The sequence below is a fragment of the Pseudorca crassidens genome, chromosome 12 (assembly GCF_039906515.1).
Source record: "Pseudorca crassidens isolate mPseCra1 chromosome 12, mPseCra1.hap1, whole genome shotgun sequence".
In the NCBI taxonomy this organism is placed as follows: Eukaryota; Metazoa; Chordata; class Mammalia; order Artiodactyla; family Delphinidae; genus Pseudorca; species Pseudorca crassidens.
This window is the reverse complement of record NC_090307.1, coordinates 6,909,237-6,929,530: the sequence shown is the minus strand read 5'-3', so window position 1 is coordinate 6,929,530 and position 20,294 is coordinate 6,909,237. Positions and strand designations below refer to the sequence as shown.

The 20,294-nt window shown below is 33.0% G+C and overlaps 1 long non-coding RNA gene across 1 annotated transcript in view; it reads left to right on the top strand.

Annotated features, from left to right (window-relative positions):
- LOC137204083 (uncharacterized) overlaps positions 1-18,879 on the top strand; it is a 418,823-nt gene extending 399,944 nt beyond the window's left edge. The window contains exon 3 of the long non-coding RNA XR_010933414.1: positions 18,819-18,879. This is a non-coding gene — a long non-coding RNA (uncharacterized lncRNA). The remainder of the gene's footprint in view (positions 1-18,818) is intronic.
- The last annotated feature ends 1,415 nt before the right edge of the window (positions 18,880-20,294 follow it).

Here is a 20,294-nt window from a genome sequence, read left to right as displayed (position 1 = left end):
AAACAGGATTTGAGATGCAAATAATCAATATTCTTTCAAATTTCTGTTTTTTAAAAATAAGATTAAAAGAGTATTTCTAGGCACTCAATGACTTCTTAAAATTATTTTAAATTATTAAATTTATTACTATATTATCCTCAATAAATTGAATTTTTCCTTTGATAAAAGTAAATACACATGTTATGCTCATTTGTAATAAGTGTAAGTAGAACAACAAGCCGTTTAAAAAGCCAGGTTCTTGGACTATTTGGACTTAGCTTTGAAGATAGTAGAAACATTATAGCAAGGGCAGGTTTATTTTAAGTTAAATTTCTAAAAGTTTTATAGGATGTGCCTAAATATTTCTACAAATTGGAAAAATCTTTGAAAATAAGAATGTCATTACACATTAAATACTATATGAAAAGTAAATACTATTTATGTTCTTTATGTTTGCACATAAACATAAATATTTGCTTATGACATTGTGCTTTTTAGAAAAATTCTGTTTAAAAGTTTTAATTCGTATAGACTATACTTACATTATAATTTTAATGTATGTTGTTAATATAAAAGAAACGCACACATTGTGGAAAGCATACTAACAAATTTAATAGAGAACTTAAAACTCATTATTTCACAACCCAGAGAAAATCAGACGGTCATTGTTAAAATGCCCATCATTTGTAGAAAGTGAAAGAGAGGTTGCATAGTGAATATATTTCATGTTTACATAATGTGAACACATTGCAAACATAGATTTGTGTAAACTTTATATGGTATTCCTTTTTATCCCCACTAATATAAATCAAAAACTCTATCCATATATAAAGACATTTCCCTCTTAGGATTTTCTTTTCTTTTTAATCTCTCTTTACAGGGGCAAAGAAAGTTACAGAAAACCTTCTGGTGAAAGTTAGAGAACTTGCTTTTTTTGCCAGACAGGTGGTAATGACTTCATACCTGCAAGATTAAATGTGGTACCTTTGCAATAAAAAACCAGAGAAAGAAACAGCATTTTAAAAAGTGCAAAGGGATTTACTTGACAGTTTATAAATTACAGTGCAGGTGTATGAAGAAAAAAATACATATATTTCCTTAAAAAATCTGAAACTAGAAAGAGGAAAGATGGGCATCTCAGATTTTTAAAAAATACGTTATAAGGAAAATGGCACATTAAGACAGTTTAGCTCTTAATTGTAATTGAGATGCTCTTGACTGTTGCCTATTTGATGATGGTGGTGGTGATAATAGTAATTATGATAAGAAGAAGGAGGAGTGTTAAGGGAGACTATTTTTCTAGGCATGGCTTTTTGAAAAGTGAAATGAGATTTTACTGTTTTATCCTGGTCACTAACTTTAATCATTTCTGAGTCAGTGCACAGTCAACTTGTCAGGTGTTCGAAGTAAGCTGCTGACATCCTGTACAAGGAAGCCTAAATATAAAATCACTACGTTATCACATTGCTAATGGGTACCACTGAATAATTCAACACCGATAATGATAAGGGGTAAAAAGCTGGCTTACATTTCTGAATTATGATTCAGGGTAGTAATTTACTTGTAATAACCAGGGTAAATGCCTTTTATTTTTCTCTGAAAGATTGTATTTTTTCAATCTTCTCCCTTTGCTTCATTTGTCATGTCAGGGAAGAAAGGAAGGAGTGGTGGGATAGCAGGGAGGGATTTAAGCGAGAGGCTTTATCAAGTGGTTGATGTTCTGTGTCATTTAGTTTCAGGAGAGGGCCATGGACTTAGGACTGAGAGGGTTTAAGGTCAACTTTCTATTATCAGTATAGGAGCTGGAAGGCTAAAGAAAATAGTGGGCAAAAAATGACAAAGTTCTTAGATGTCATCACTATTTTGTGCCTGTTTCTATGGTTTCCTGTAATGAAGATTCAGGGAGAGGACGAAGAAGAGGAGGTATCATAGTAAAATCTTGCTAGGCTGTCATTTCAAAGGTACTGTCCAGGAAGAAATGTATTCTGAAGGCAGTGGGTCGAGCTCCTTGAATGATTTGTCAGGTAAACTTCATCGTTGTAAATACAATTTTTATTTTCTGTGTAAGGGACATTAATATGTGTATATATATTTTTATGTAGGCAAAGTTTGAATGTGCTGTACACCTTAAATTTATACAGGGCTTATATGCCAATGATAAGAAAAAATAAAAAGAAATATAATCATAAACCGGCTCATCATGCATAGTGGCTTAGTACTATTAATATATAACCACAGAATTTCATGAATATTTATTTCTTGTAGGGAGCCTATACAGTTTTAACCTATACAGTATAAAGAGCACTTTGAATGAAATTACTTTTCATAGAATTTGGATTTGAATCAAAATATTGTTTAATTTATGTAAAATATTAATATAGAATTTTTCTTATAAGGTTTAGATGTTGCATTAATTTGCTACAGTCTTTGTGTTGAAGTACCCCAAACTGGTAGCTTAAACAACAGAAATTTAGTCTCCCACAGTTCTGGAGGCTGGAAATGCGAGATCAAGTTGTTGGCAGCGCTGGCTCCTCCTGAGACTGTTGAGAGAGGATGTGTTCCATGCTCTCTTCCAGCTTATGGCCGATTTCTGGCAATCTTTGGCATTGATTGACTTTTAGATGCATTTCTCTGATCTCTGCTTTCAAGTTCACATGATGTTCTCCCCGTGTGCTTGTCGATGTGCCCAAATTTCCTCTTTTTATAAGCACACAGTCACATTGGATTAGGGCCCTCCCTAAGGACTTGAGCTTGACTTGTTTACAAAATCCCTATTTCCAAATAAGGCCACATTCACAGATAGTGGGGGTTAGGACTTCAGCACATTTGGGGGAAACACAATCCAACTCATAACACATGTTGATGTAGCAAAGGTTCTCATTACATTTCTGGTCAAGGTGTTGTGAGTTTACACTTTGAGACTCCCTCTCTGAGCTAATCATTAAGTAATAACATGTTCATTGTAAAAATAGGAAAGTGATAAAAAGGAAAACGAAAATGAAACAGCCACAACCAAAACAGGGTAGCTCTCTCTCAAAAACAGGACCAACAGAGAAAGACAACATGAAATGGTGAGGGAGAGAGTGTGGAAGCTGACCATTCTTCAGGAGCAGCAGCTGAAGGAAGTAAAACCTCAAGGCCTGATTTCAACATCGAATTAGATAGAGCTGAAGAGATAATTAACGTTTTGATGATGGGCCTCATATTACCTAAATAAAACAGATTTAGTATATCAGATTAAGAGATTAAAATGAACTTTAAATTAAAAATATATTTATTACATATTATATAAGATAATGAAACACATACAATTAAATGTTTGTAATCCAAATTATATATGTGGTGGTCAGAAAGAAGAGGTACAGTATGAGTACTATGGTAATTTAGAGGAAACTAAGACCCAGGTCAGCACTACGTTAGTAGTTAATGGGTGGAACTTGTCTTAAGTTAAAGTAAGGCACAAAGAAGCGAAGAAAGAATTTTTACAAACTCACATTTCCTGTTTGTCTGAAATCATGCTTTTTCCTCTAACCACGTACCTACCTACATACATACGTATATACAATAGATTTGTGATCATGTACATAGAAAACCCGAGGGAATCCAACATTCAGCAAACACTTAATGAGTACTTATCATGGCTAAATATTTTCAGCAATAGAAAGTAAGAGCTGTATTAAACATTTGTTAGTCGTTGTCATCCTGTAACATTAAAATAATGAAATAAATGCACAATTAAACATTCTAAAGGAATTAAGAGAGTGCCGCTGTGCGGATGTGGGAATGAGAAAGTAGGTCTGGTTATACTGGATGATGCGAGCAGGCCACACTGAGTGGGTAACATTTGAGCTGAGAAAAATGCGGCGATTCGGCCTGGGTTTTAGAGTAGCCCTATTGGCTATATGGGTTGAGGAAAAGAGACACATCAAGAAAAAGAGGTCGAGTGTTTTACTTAAGACCAGCACACAATTATCAGTTTACTGATTTGAAAAGGAGTGTGGAAGGAACAGATTAGGGAGAGAAATCAAGAGAGTGAGCCTTTAAAAAAAAACAACTTAAGCATTAGAAAAAATATTTTCATGGAGCTTACAACCTCAGTAAGGATGGGATGCCCAAAAACCATGAAGTTAAAGACAGTTTGAGCATATATATGCTAAGCCATCATAAATGACGACCAAGATTTCTCCAAACTTGTTTAGGAAAAAAAGTTACTTCCTAAAAATGAACATAAGTTAATATTTATAATGTGCAGAAAGTAGCTAAAAAATTGGAGAAAACAAACCATATAATTAACTAATGAGCAAAGTCCATGAATGGTAAATCATTTTTAAAAATTTAAATACCGAATCAAGAATAGTAAAAAAGATGCTATTGCATTAGTAATTTAACAAATGCAAATCAGAATATGCGTTCACATGACAAATTGATCAACAAGGAAAAGAAAAATTTTACAGCATCCGTTGCCTCTGACCTTTGGGGAAATGGACCTTCTCACATATTTCTGAAGGAAGTGAGAATTACTGTGATCATATGGGAAAATTACATCACAGTCCTTTTAAAACTGAGTTCATCTTCTGATCAGCGTTTTTGATTCCCTTGTACAAAGTAACAGCCCCCGTATGTAAGTATACTTGTAGATGGAAGTTTATTTTAGCATTATTTGAAGTGGCTGACAACAAATTAAAGAAACAAACAGAAGCAAGTGAAAAAACTTAATTTGGCCAAAAAAGAGAAGAAAGAGGAGGAAGAGAGAGAAAAGAAAAGATTTTTAAACTTTCCTTTTGTTTTTCTTCTTTTTATCTTGAAGAAAAAGGGTATATAACACTTTGAAATATTATATGATTATAAAGAAACAAGTAAATGTATACATATTAAACTTGAGAAAGACTCATGCTTAAGTAATTTAACCAAAACACGGTAGATATATATGGCTTATATGCCTTTGTAGTATTTTTCTAATTATGGTATGAACTTATTTTTATATTTGCAAGAAATGTATGTGTAATTATTTGCCAACCATGCTATTAAAGGCAAACCAAGTGACCTAAAGAAGATAGTCTTCTCAGGTTATCACATAATTTATTTTTCTTTGGCTTCATCTATCTCAAAGAACTCAAAGAAGGAAGGTTTTAATCTTCACTGCACCTTAAGGTACATACATTCTTCATAGCTGTGGCAGGGCATTATATCTGAAGTAATAAAATTTCATAATTCCTAGTAACAAGGTTTGTTGATGTATCTATCTTTGTTATAAATTAGTCAAGTGTTCCACTGTAGTGCGCTGGAGAGCACACATGTGAACTTTAATGAGGGCTCAGAAGTTTGCCTGAATTCATTAATGGGTTCTGCAAGAAAGAGAGGTTACAGATCAATGTCAAGGTGCTTTCCTCAAGAGGTTTACTCGATTCAGAGAAATGAGAACCAACATCAGTTTTCGCTAAAGTCCATGAAATGCTCTGAGTCTAATATCCTGTGTAGTTGGAGCTCCTCTCCGGACCCAGTTCTCAGTACACTGCTGGAACCTTCCTCTCACTTCACACAATTTAAATTCCTCAGCATATTCTCTACAGCACCTTTCATAGACTTGCCAAATCTACCTCTCGGATCTCACTTGACCTGAATCTCAATTTGAAAATGTACTGAAGTTGTAACTCTCCCTCAAAAATAATCCACACGCTTACCATTCTACCTGAAAGCCTTATCACCCAGCTGCCTAGTTTTTCCCTATTTAGCAAAACCTAATCTGTTTTGTTATTGAAATGTTTTCTTTTGTTGAGCATTTCCAGACAAATCCAGAAAGAGAGATCAACCTTCCTTTGTGCAGTGACAACATTCAGTTCATAGCTTAATGCAGTAGAGTACTTAAAACACTCCATTGTACATTTCTCTTTTCACTTGTTTGTGAACTTCGGATTCCCAGAAACCATACCTCATATTGGTTTGGTAGAGTGCCATGTATATAATCAACAAATAGCCACTCAATTATTGACTAAGTATGCACTCACAGTGTTTGCTGAAATAATGATTTATCTTTATAAAAGCCTGGAAAAATTATACATGAAACAAGATTGACTTTTAATATATTCTCTGTGATCATTTAAGTTCGCATCTCAAGACTTGAAGATATGCCTAAGGATAAAAATTTCAACAAGTGGCATTACTGCATTTTGTGTTTAAGAAAAATTACGTCATATTCTGACCAACAGATTTGAAGCAAAAGACAAAATAAAAATTCTAAGACGCTATGTATCCTGACATATAATTATTTAAGCTAATTTTTACTTTTTATGTTCAAAAATATCTAGTTTTCTTGGAATACAGACCATACAATTATATTCTTTTGTTTTTCTTTTCCGAATCAAAGAATTTATATTGGGTATAAAGATTCCAGCTAGCACTAGTACACCATCATTATTAGTCAAACAAAGTATAAATAATAAGTACTGGTAATAGAAGCACTCTGACTGAACTGCCAAAATCCTTGTGCTTGAGTGGAAAATACAGGTTTGAAATTTGAGATGTGGCCATGCAAGGTATCAGATGTATAATTTAAAAAAATGGAATGATGGGAAAAAAAAGTAATTGGAGTTACAGAGAAAATCTATATCTAAATTTTCCTTACACAGTTTTAAGAATGTAAAAAGAAAAAACTACTTTTTTTTAACATAAAGCTTATATATATATATATATATATATATGCATTCACATGTACAGAAATGGATATTGAAGGTGATTGTGTCTGTTTATAAGGTTTGAGTCGCTGAATAAGAGGGATAATTGATGCTATCTCAATTTCTAAACTATCATAACACACTACAAACCATTTTTAAAGTTGAAGATGGCAAGAAAATGATGAAATCCGTATTCCCAGAGTATTGCATCATTGGCTGATGTGGGGACCAAAGGGAATAGAGGTGGACATTGGCAGAAACAGGCTTCTTTATCATCTCCACTCCCATCCTTGCCAAAAAAATGAACATTTCAGTGTTCCCCGCTTGCTCTGTTTTAGGCATTAGGAATGAGCACATGAATGAGCACAGTTTGCTTTCCTAATAACTTCTGACCTTTGGGAAACAGGAAAACTTCATGTCCTAAGTTGATCTTTTAAAGGGTTCCATGAGGGCAAAGGGAAAAGGAAGTAGTTATTCTCCCCACATATACACACCCACACACACCCCACACCACATACATACCCTCCATACGCAGACAGACATCACTAAATATTCATTGAAATGAGCTAATACATAAATGAGTGAATTTTTTTAAAAAAATAGGTTTATTTTTGGACCTTGACAAGTTATCCTAGAGCAATATTTGGAAGAATAACTACATAAGAATAGTGAGATTTAATGACAGAATTCTCCACAAATAAACCACAATTTTAATTTGCTTAATAGTAGGAAATACTTTTATGGATTTTGGAATATTGCTGGAGTTTCTGATATCCTTATAGTAAATAAAGTCTTTCGGTCCCCCAAATTTATATATATTATTAAAAATACGCTTAGGATTAATTTTAACTGATTTTATTAGAAACGTCTGATTTGGAGATACAGCTCCATTGCACAGCTGTTACCTGAGAACTCTTTCTGTTTTACTAGTAGTTTAGTAGCACTATTCCTTCGCTCCAAAATCCTTCTGTTTCAGAGTATTTTTTTAGTCTTCAAATAATCTTTTCAGGAAGGGTGTATGAGAATTAAAGTCTCTTTGATCTTGGATATATTTTTCTGTTTTCTTTAAATATAGAGTTTTGGGAAGAACTGTAGTGACTAGAGTAATACATCATGTAAAATCATATTGTGATTCTGGATTTATTGCATGAAAAAAATAAGCAACAGAATATAACCCTAAATCAGAACAATTAAAAGATTTACCATATCATGGTGCTTTGGTCACACTGGAAATTTTTTAAAAATCAGAATTAATAAGACATTAAAGATCTCCTAGGTCAAAGATTTCTTAAACTGAGTTCTATGATTACTGTACAATTTTAGAGGGTCTGAGATACCGCCTGAAATGTAATTGTGTGTAGAAGTGATTCTTCTTTTCCATGGAAGTATTTCCATGGAAATGTTTCTTCTTGGAAATATTTCATAACTTCCATTGTATCTTGGAGGGCTCTCTATCGCCCCCATAGTTTGAGTTTTTCTTATCATATAAATCATAATGAGATACATTCCTAATCTTATACACAACATCAACGAGATAATTGGTGAAGTTACTTGTCTAAAACTATAACCTGTTCATATTTATTGTCTATGATTAATTCATTTACTTATTTAAATAGAAATGGAAGAAACCCAGTTTACAATCTATAAAGAAAAGTTTTATAGAGAAGTATTAAAATATCATACTTTTATTTTGAAATATTATCTTCTCCAAATTTTATTCTGCGCATCTTTAAACTTCTACTTTACTTCACAGGGTCCAAACCTATGACCATTTTGATTATATTTTTCCAAGTATGTGACAACTTTTCAGTCTCCTGCTCAAAACGTGGCCCTTCAGAATGGGTTGTGTGCTACAGAAGTGTCTGTCACCTTACTCATTCTGTTTGTTTTATAGAATTAAAAGAAAAAAAGTATTTTGTTTTTGTAGCTCCTTTATATTGTTGGCTTATATTGAGCCTGTAAACAATTCAGAAATATACTTTCTGTATATTATTGTGTAAAGACTTTAGAAAGTAACTTTGCTAGTATCCTAGGCATTTTATCTGGCACATATTAATCTATTTTGAGCCTTTACCTACCTAATGCTGTTGTTATTTTCTTTTTTAATTTTTATATTCTCTTGAACAATGATTAATGTTGAAAGAGATTTTCATCTAAAATGACAATTTGCATGTCACAAAATCCTCTTCCAGATATTTCCTGTGTCATAGTTCAGCTAGAAATATTTAAGCTTAATGATTCTGTCTGTTCTGGGAACTGGTAGATTTTCTATCCTGAATTAAATAATACTGCTAATAATGAAAGTAACAGCTAGTGTTTGTTGACTGTAAACATGTGCCAGACAAGGAGATATTTGTATGGATTATCTCATTTAATTCCCATAATAACCCTGTGAGGCAAATGCAACTATTATCCCATTTCACAGATACCTTAAGGCAATACATGAGAAATCTTTATAGGATTATTGTTAAATAAGGAGGGTTTGGTGTTAAACAAGCTACTTTTATGAGAAGGATATCCATTCAGGAATTGGTGAGCTCTGTGGCTGTGTGTTATTTTGTTTCCCCATCACCCGATGTTGGTTCCTAGCAAGTCTATGAATGAATGAATATGAAAGCCCAATATCCCAGCAATTACAGGTTTTCCTGTAGGACACGTATTTTATGTTAGGATACATCCTCTGTAAACAGTCAAACAGCATCACTCTGCTAATGAGTAGAAAATAGATCAAATCATCCTGCAGACTCTGTTTTAATAAAATAGTATACTTTGAGGTAGATAAAATATCCATAACACATAATTCCCCATTTTAACTTTCTTTAATTGTACCGTTCAGTGACATTAAGTACACTCACATCATTGATCAACCATCATCACAGTCCATCTCCAGAACTTTTTGTCTTTCCAAACTGAGACTCTGTACTCATTAAACAGTAACTCCTCATTCTACCAAGATGGTGCTTTTTAAAAGAAGCCAATTTGGCAGAATATTAAAACTAAGGAGAATGAAATTACACTGTAAAAAATAAGACCTAATTCTAAAGCCCAACACATTTGTATATGGTTTGTGAGGAACTAACTGAAAATATTTTCCTTTTTATGCTATAATTTATAGATTAATTTTACTTTATTTCCATTCTCAAAAGTTTTTTTACTGTAATTGTATGTGTTCAGTTAATATTCTGATCAATGAGTGTTAGTACTAAAATCAAGAACGATTGTTAGGATACATGTGGGAAAATAGGTTCTATTGTACTTTTATAAGTAAATAGGTATCATAGAGTGTTAAATAAAGGACATAAAAATAATGCTGTGTCATTTATATCGTGGAGGATATGATAGCATGGAAGAAGTACTATCCTTGATGATGAAAACGTACCTGTGGATAGTTGAGCTGGTTTGGTGATAAAAGCAGCTCAACAAATCGGGAACAATACTGATTGTAGTGAGTTAAAGTCTTAAAATTACAGAGCAAAAGAAGGCCTAGAAATATATTGACTCAATTAAATAAAAAAACTTTATATCATTTGACATAACATTTTGTGTATTTTAATAGTACTTTGGATGTACCTTATAACTCTTTAGATAAATACTCCTGTTTTTAGAAATGTGGTTATGTACCTCTATTAGCTGGTCAAGGAAAGTCCTTGAACAAGCTGGGCATCACTCAATTTAAATAGTTAAAATAGCAATAAAACATCATTTGATACTGATTATGCAAGTTCCATATATAGAGAGTTGAGGATCTCTTTTAATGCTTGTTTCCACTTAACAAAAGTGGAAAAAGGAATGAATCAGTTTATTTTGACTTATGGAATGTCATGACCTATTTGGATAAACATTATTGAGATCATTGCCTTGAATTTCTGAAAACCTCTTACAGCCTAGGCACTTTTTTTTTCTCTTGAGTTCCCCGCCAAGCTCTTTTGCATTTCATTTAGGTAGTAAAAGCAGTGGAGCCGCATCATTTAGTAATTTATTTCACCCTCCATAAATTCTACTTTCTGCTTTCAAGGGTACAATAGCATTAGTTTTTTTCTTTTTTTGAGACTAAAATGTCTTAGGTTTGAGAACTAAGCAAGTTGTCTGTAAATGTATGTTCTAGTCCATTTGTTAAATCTGTAGTAATAAATGTCCACATTTGGTAATTCTCAGTAATAAAATGTGTAAGCACAGAAGACATTTAAATTAGTAGAAGGACTTTTTCACATGTTACAATATTGTTTATAAACTGTTGTCACTGCATGTGGTGTGCTATTAATGTGCCCCAGGTCTTAATGGGTTTCGTTTATGGTCGTCCTGCACTAAAAACTTGCAAGAGAGATAAGTGTGTTTTGTTTTATGGAGGTTCATATGGCCATTTTATTAGCTTCCCAGCCTTGGGGTCAGGTGTATTTTATAAGAGGAACAAGCATTCACAGTAACCTGCCATCTGCAACGCTGGTTTTAGCGTTTCTTCCTTTGGACACCTTAGCATTTCTGTTAATACCCGGCTCTGACGACCCTGTTGTATTAAATGTGCCTTGCAGAGGGCTAGCCCCTGAAGATGACCTGTTAATGAAATTTGCAAGGCATACTTTTTATAAATTGGTCTCGATTTTAGCGTTTGTCTGAATTCATATTACACAAGCAAACAATCTGTGATTTTATTGAAATGTTGTCTGGGCGGCGACAGAATAAAAGCCCAATTTTATAAGTCTGGGGGAAGTATATTGACTTTGTCATTTAATTACTCTTTTTATGAACAATAACCTTCTAATCCTGCTTTCCTTGGCATACTGCTTCCTGATTAATTTTGTTGTCATGGGAAACTAGAGATCTTGACTTTTTAATCACTTAACTATTTCAGAGGGAAATGGTTGTTTTTATCTATATACGTGTGTGTATCTATAAGCAATATGAAAATAGTCAATTTGAACTAATTGCTATTAGGGGAATTCCATAATTTAAACATTTCTTTTAGATGCATGGAAAATAATATATCATGCTTCTTCCCTTGCAGTTTTTTTGGAGGAAAGAGGTAATGCATGGGTATGTTAATTTTTAACTACAGAGAACTTTTAAATTGTTCTGCATAAACATATGAGGAAATGCTAGGCTCTGCTTCCCACCTTTGTTGAGGAAGATTAAAGGAAAAGATTCAGATTAATGTTCTTTAATCCCTTCACAGCTCTAGAAAACCCCTACATCCAGAAATCTCTGGAGCTACTTGGTATGTTATCATAGAAGAGACAGTTTATTTAGGAATACATCACTGGAAAAGGATAAATTTTTAAATATTAATTATTAATAAAAATGACCATGGACAAAAGAAACTGAGAAAAAGTGTATGAGTTGAAAAATGGTCATTTAAAGCTATTTTCTATAAGTTGACAAGGATAATGACCACAAATAACAATAATACTATTTATTGAATTCACCTCACATATGAAATAGCATTTTCTAATTTAATCCAGTATCTGAGTCCTGATGTGAATTTACCACGTTAGAGTCAGTGTCACTCTGGTTCAACATTCTTTTATCTGTTGGAGTCCAGGCAGGAAAAGAGAAATTACTCTAGATATTTCTAGTCAAGGGAAGTTCCATGTAGGAGTTGGTTATGGAAAGGCTAAAGGAGCAAAAGAGAAAAGAGAGATATTATCAAAGATCACAAAGCTTTTACTGCTAGGATGGAAACCTACAGCCCACAAGACCATTAAACTGCTGGACGTTCAGGTTTCCAGCATAGCTGCTGTTGGAAGAGTGTCACCAATGAACAGAAAGTGGGTGAGAATAGTTGTACCTTTTCCCCAAAATAGTATGCTGCAAATTAGGAATCTGCAAATTACTAGGATTTTAATTTTAGTAATTCCACTTATAATACTATGGGCAGTCCTGGACCTTTTGCCTCTATGGCCTTGATTTCCAACATTTATAAAATGAAATGGTTGGACTAGACCATTTTAAAGAATTGTTTCACATCTAAATTTGTACACCACCAGAGGAACTCTTATTTTAAAAGAGCCAATTATGGTTTGGGGAGAAAAAAAAGTGTCCAGGGCCTCCCAATTTCTGATTTTGGTAGGGCAATGACTTCCATTTATAGTACTACTCTTAAAAAAATTTCATTGAGGTATGATTGACACATAAAATTTTGTACATATTTAACATAAACAACTTGGTGGATTTAGAGATAGATATATATAACCATATAACTATCACCACAATCTGTCCATAAACATATCCGTCACCTCCAAAAGTTTCCTATTCTTTTCATTATGTTTCTCCTCCTCCTTAATATTATTATTCTTTTGCATTAGAGGACTTAAGCTGTATGCTCTTAATAAATTTTTAAATATACAATTTATTGTTGCTAACTATAGGCACTATGCTATATATTAAATCTCTAGTTGTTACTCATCTTGTATAATTAAAATTTTGTAGCTTATGACTAATACCTCCCCATTTTTCCCTCCCCCTAGACTCCAACAACCACTGTTCTACGGAACTATATATATAGCATTTTCTTTATCGGTTCAGTCGTCAGTAGATATCTAGGTTGCTTTCATGATTTGGCTATTGTGATTAATCCCGCAATGCATTTGGAAATACAGATATCTTGTCAAGATCGTGATTTCAAATTCTTTGGATGTATACTCAGAGTGGGTATTCAGGTCCTTCACCCATTTTTTTTTTTTTTTTTCGGTACGCGGGCCTCTCACTGTTGTGGCCTCTCCCGTTGCGGAGCACAGGCTCTGGATGCGCAGGCTCAGTGGCCATGGCTCACAGGCCCAGCCGCTCCGAGGCATGTGGGATCTTCCCGGACCGGGGCACGAACCCATGTCCCCTGCATCGACAGGCAGACTCTCAACCACTGCGCCACCAGGGAAGCCCCCTTCACCCATTTTTTAAATCTAATTATTTATTGTTGTTGAGTTGTATATATTTTTGAGTTGTATATATTTTATATATAAACTCTTTATTAGATGTATGGTTTGCAAGTGTTTTCTCTCATTCTGTAGCTAGCCTTTTAACATTGTTGATTATTTCCTTCACTGTACAGAAGCTTTTTAGTTTGATATGATTTGTCTATTTTGCATTTGTTGCCTATATTTTTGGTGTCATATCCAAAAGATCATTTTCAAGGCTAATGTCAGGAAACTTTTTGCCTTTGTTATCTTCTAGTTGTTTTATGGTGCCAGGTCTTAAGTCTTTAATCCATTTTGAGTTGATTTTTGTGTGTGGTGTAAGATGAGTCCAATTTCAGTTCTTTGCATATAGATGGACAGTTTCCCACACCATTATTGAAGACTATCCTTAGCATATTGCATATTCTTGGCAGCCTTATGAAAGAACAGTTGACCACACATGTTTGGGTTTATTTCTTCGCTCTCTCTTCTGCTCCACTGATTTACATGTGTTTTTATGTCAGTACCATACTGTTTTGATTACTGTAGCTTTGTAATATACTTTGAAATCAGAAAGTGTGAGGACTGCCACTTTTTCTTCTTGCTCAATATTGCTTTGGCTATATGGGGTCTTTTGTAGTTCCATAAAAATTTTAGGATATTTTGTTTCTGTAAAAAAAAAAAAAAAAAAGCATTGGTGTTGTAATAGTGATTGCATTGAATCTGTAAATCACTTTGGGTAATATGGACATATTAACAATAAGAATTTTCCCAATCCATGAACACAGGATGGATATCTTTCTATTTTTGTCTGCTTTAATTTCTTTTCTCCATGTTTTATAATTTTCAGTATATGTCTTTCACTTCCTTGGTTAAGTTTATCAGTAAGTATTTTATTATTTTTATGCTATTGTAATTGGGATCTTTTCCTTAATTTCCTTTTCAGATTTCTTTTTCCTTAGTGTATAGAATCATATCTAATATAATTTTTTGTCCTGAAACATTTCTGAATTTATTTATTACTTCTGAGAGGTTTTGTGTGTGTGTGTGTGTGTGTGTGTGTGTATCCGAAATCCTTAGAGTTTTCCACATAAAAGATCATGTCATGAGCAAACAGATCAATTTACTTTTCCCTTTTCAGTTTAGATGTTCTTTTATTTCTTTCTCTTACCTAATTGCTCAGGCTGATACTTCCAGTATTATGTTGCCTAGAAGTGATAAGAGTAGGCATCCTTGTCTTGTTCCAGATCATAAAGGAAAAGCTTTCAGTTTTTCATCACTGAGTATGAGGTTAGCTGTACGATTTTTATCTATGACCTTTATTGTGTTGAGGCAAATTCCTTCTGTTCCTTATTTGTGGAGAATTTTTATCAGGAAAGGGTATTAAATGTTGCAAATGCTTTTTCTGCATCTTTTGAGATGATCGTGTGATTTTTTTTTATCCTTTATTCTGTTAATATGGTGTATCACATTGATTGATTTACATATGATGAACTATTCTTGATTCCAGTTAGGATAATTCCACTTGGTCATGGTATATAATTCTTTTGATGTGCTGTTGAATTTGGCTTACTAGTATTTTGTTGAGTATGTTTTCATCTACGTTTATTAGTTACTGGCCTGTAGTTTTCTTTTCTTGTAGTGTTCTTGTCTGGCATTGATATTAAAATAACACTAGCCTCATAAAAAAGTTTTCAGGGGGTCTCTATTTTTCTTTTTTTGAACAAGTTTAGAAGGATAGGTATTAATTCTTCTTTAAATATTTGGTAGAATTCCATTGTGAAACTATTTGATCTGGAGCTTTTCATTGTCAGGAAGTTTTTGGTTACTGATTTAATCTCCTTATTTGACGTTGGTCCATTTAAACTTTCTGCTGGTATTTCTTCATGATTCAGTCTGGTAGGTGGTATGTTTCTAATAGTTTATCCATTTCTTCTAGGTTGATCACTTTGTTGGCATATAATCATTCATAATACTTCCTCATGATTTTTTTAAAGTTTCTGTGGCATTATTGTAATGTTTACTCTTCCATATCTGATTTTATTTCATTCTTTTCTCTTTTTTTGGAAAAAAATATTTATTCATTTATTTTAAAGTAATTTTTAATTGAACAAAAGATTCTTTAAATTCTATAGTGCTTTAAAAACTTCAGAAGTTTCACACACATGATATTATATAATCCCATAATAACCATTTTTTCCCTCTACCCTTAATATTACCCCCTCTCCCCTTCCTTTTCCCCACTGGTAACCACTAGTTTGTTCTCTATATCTGTGAGTCCACTTTTTTTGTTCTGTTTTATTCACTGGTTTGTTGTATTTTTTGGATTACACATATAAGAAATATCATACACTATTTGTCTTCCTTTGACTTATTTCACTTAACGTAATGCCCTCTAAGTCCATTCATGTTGCTGCAGATAGCAAAATTTCCTTCTTTTTTATGGCTGAGTAGCATTCCATTGTGTGTGTGTGTACACACACACACACACACACACACACACACACACACACACAATGTCTTCTTTATCCATTCATCTGTTGATTTACATTTAGGTTGCTTCCATACCTTGGCAATTGTAAATAATGCTGCTATGAACATTGAGGTGCAGATATCTTTTTGAATTAGTGTTTTTGTTTATTTGTTTGTTTGTTTTGGATACATACCCAAAAGTGGAATTGCTGGGTCATACGGTAGTTCAATTTTTAGCTTTTTTGAGAAAACTCCATACTGTTTTCCACAGTGGCTGCACCAATTTACATTTCTACCAACAGTGCACAAGGGTTCCCTTTGCTCCACATCCTCACCAGCATTTGTTATTTGTGTTCTTTTTGATGATAGCCATTCTGACAGGTGTGAGGTGATATTTCATTGTGGTTTTGATTTGCATTTTTCTGATAATTAGCAATGTTGAGCATCTTTTCATATACCTTGGGCTATCTGCATTTCCTCTTTCAAAAGTCTCTTCAGTTCTGTCAATTTTTTAATTGGGTTGTTTGTTTTTGATGTTGAGTTGTACGAGCTGTTTATATATGTTGGATATTAACCCCTTATTTGTCGTATAATTTGCAGATATCTTCTCCCATTCATTAGGTTGTCTTTTTGTGTTGTTGATGGTTTCCTTTGCTTTGCAAAAGCTTTTAAGTTTAATTAGGTTCCATTTGTTTATTTTTGCTTTTGTTTCCTCTGCTTTTCCTTTTATTTTTTCTATTTTGTCTCAGTTATTTTAGCTAAGGATTTCTTGATTTTGTTGATATTTTCAAAAATAAACTTCTAATTTCATTGACCTTTTTTATTGTTTCTATTCTCTATTTCATTTATTTCTCCTCTAATCTTTATGATTTTTTTCCTTCTCTTAACTTTGAACTTAGTTTATCCTTTTCTAGTTCTTTGAGGTATGAAATTTGGTTGTTTATTTGAAGTCTTTCTTCTTTTTAATGTAGGTTTTTATCATTAAAAACTTCCCTCTTCATGCAGCTTTTGCATCCTGTAAGATTTGGTGTGTTGTGTTTTAATTTTTGTTTGTCTTGAGACATGTTCGAATTTCCCTTTCAATTTCTTCTTTGGCCCAATATTTGCTCAAGGGTGTGTTTTTAAATTTCCAAGCATTTGTGAATATTCCAGTTTTCCTTTTGTTATTGATTTCTAGTTTCCCACTGTGGTTGGGAAACATACTTGGAATAATTCTAGTCTTCTGAAATTTGTTGAGTTGGTTTGTGACCTGACATTTGATCAATCACAGACAATGTTCTCTATATACTTGAGAAGAATGAATATTCTGCTGCTGTTGAATAGAATGTTCTGTATACATCTGTTATGGCCATTTGCTTTATAGTTTGTTCAAGTCTGCTGTTTCTTTATTGATTTTCTGTCTGGATGATCTATGATTGAATGTGGGATATTGAAGTCTTCTACTGTTACTGTATTGATGTCTATTTCTCCCTTCAGTTGTATCAGTGCTTGTTTTATATATTCAGGTGCTCTGATGTTGAGTGTATATATATTTATAACTGTTGTATCTTCCTGATTAATTGACCCTTTTATCATTATGTAATGTCCCTTTAGTCTTGTGACGATTTTTGACTAAAAGTTTATTTTGTCTGACATAAGTACTGCCACTTGCTTTTCCTTTTGTTTACCATTGCATGGAATATCATTTTAAATCCGTTCACTTTCAGTCCATGTATGTCCTTAAATCTAAAATAAGTCTCTTGTAGACAACATAGAGTTGGATCTTTGTTTTGCTCTTGTTTTTGTTTTTCATCCAATAACCACTCTATACATTATGGTTGGTGAATTTTGTCCAGTATATTTAAAGTAATTATTATAGGTGAGGGATTGCTTTGGTCATTCTGTTAAATTTTTTTCTGTCAGTTTTGTTTTTTGTTTTTCTTTGCTGTCTTCCTTTTTGATTTTCTTTGCTGTCTTAGTCCATTCAGGCTGTTGTAACAAAAATACCATAAACTGGATGGCTGATAACAAACATTTATTTTTCACATTTTTTGAGGCTGGGAAGTCCAAGGCTGGGATGTCCAAGTCACTGCCAGATTCAATGTCTAGTGAGGGCCCACATTCTGGTTTAGAGACAGCACCTTCTAGTTGTAACTGCCATGGCAGAAGGGTCTAGGGAGCTCTGTATGGTCTTTTATAAGGTCTCTAATCCCACTCATGAGGGCTCCATCCTCACGATCTAGGCACTTCCCAGAGATCTCCCTTCCTAATACTATCACACTGGGCATTAGGTTGCAACATAAGATTTGGGGGGACACAAACATTTGGTGCATAGCAGATTTGATCATGTTCTTTGTAGTGATATATTTGATCCTTTTGTCTTTCTCTCTTTTTAAGATCTGTTGTAGAATTTTTTCTTTGTGGCTGCCATGTGATTTTAATAAAACTTCTGTCTTTGGGAAATTTAATTATAATTCAGATATAACGTGTCAAAACTTTTTTAGTTTGCTGATTACTACCATTATAATCTATAAATTTTTTGGAATTTCTACAACCTTAATCATGACATCACAAAAATATATTTTATTTCTTTCCTACACTTATTTTTCTGTTTCTTTTTTAAGTTAAGAAAAATATTATACTTAAAAAATTATTGAGGAGACACGTATTTCTTTTTTACCTTTATTTCACAGACCAGGATATCCAATAAAATGCTAAATAGAAATAATAATAGTGTGAATTGTTTTTTCCTCTGTCTGGGGGAAAATGATCTAAATAATCCTTCATTATATATGATCACTGACTTAGTGATTCTTTTTCTTTTTTTTAGACCCCTGTTGATTAAAGAAGTTTCCTGCAATGACTACTAACAGCAGTACTTCTACTGAGGTAAGGTTATTTTTTTTTTCATTTTTTTGCGTTAACGTGGTGAATTATATCTGTTGATTCTCAAATGTTAAAATTTTTACTTTTACTATTGCTGCATCGCACTCCAGTTTCTCATGATGGGTTTGATTTTCTGTATTGCTGGCCTTGATTTGCTGATATTTTGGTCAAGATTTTCCCATCTGTATTTATGACAAGGGTGGATCTGCATTTTGTTGTTATTGTTGAAATGTCCTTGTCAGAACTTGATATTAAGTTTAAAACTGTGACACAGAATGAGTTGGAAAATGTTTTCCTCTTTTGCTATCCTCTTCAAATATTTGTATGGTATTGGTGTTGTTACTTTTAAAAATATTTAGTAGAATTTACTGATGAAGTTGTTTGGACTTGAACTTTTCAATGTAGGACAGGTTTCAATAATCAATTTAATTTCATTAACAGATACTAAATTATTTAGGATTCTGTTCTTTTGTCAAGTTATGTTATGGTTTTCAAGGCATTTATTCACATCATTTTTACTTTCAAACTTGATGATTCAAGGTTGGTTATAATTTTTGTTGGTGTCTGTAGTGATGCTCCGTTTTGGGGGGTTTTCTTTGTTTAAAGACTCTTATGCTTTTCCAACTGAGCTAGCTGAGTGCCCCTGGCTTTCTTTCTATTTTATATTTAAACAGTATTGCTTGGGTTTTTCACGTTAACTGATAATACAAAAACTATTCTTGGCTAGTGTTTTGTTCTCTATTTTATGATTTTAATTTTATTGATTTCTTTTGCTTTATTGTTTGGATGTTGCTTTCCTGTTCTTTTTTTGTGCTTTCTGAAATGAAATTTGAAATTATTGCTTTTGAAACTTTCTAATGATAAGTCTATAAATTCCCCTCTAAGCAGCTCTTTAGCTGCATGTAACGGGTTTTAATATATTTTCGTTAACATTCAGATTAAAATATTTTCTAATTTTACTGGTGATTCCTTTTTTATTATGTTCTGTTGGTTATTTGGAAATAACTTCCAATAATTTCCAAATTGTCGGAGATCCTTCCTCCTACCCCCTGCTTTTTAATTGATTTCCTGTTTTTTCACCAATGTCAGAGAGCATCCATTGAATGATACCAACCCTTTGTAATTTATTGAGGCTTGCTCTATAAACCAACATAAGGCCAGTTGTGGAAAAAATGTATATGTTTTTGAAAATCATATGTACTCCATTTTAAAAATGATTCTGCTAATCATAGGGATTATATGTAGGGCTACATTGTCCGTGTTATTGTTAGTTTTATGTTACTGTTTCATATATGTTTCATGTATTTTATGTTTCTTGCTATCTATTAATCATTTTTATTTATTTTCCAATATACTAATTTAATAGATATAAATACATTTACCATTGTTTAATAGTTTATAAAATATACTCTTGGCTTAC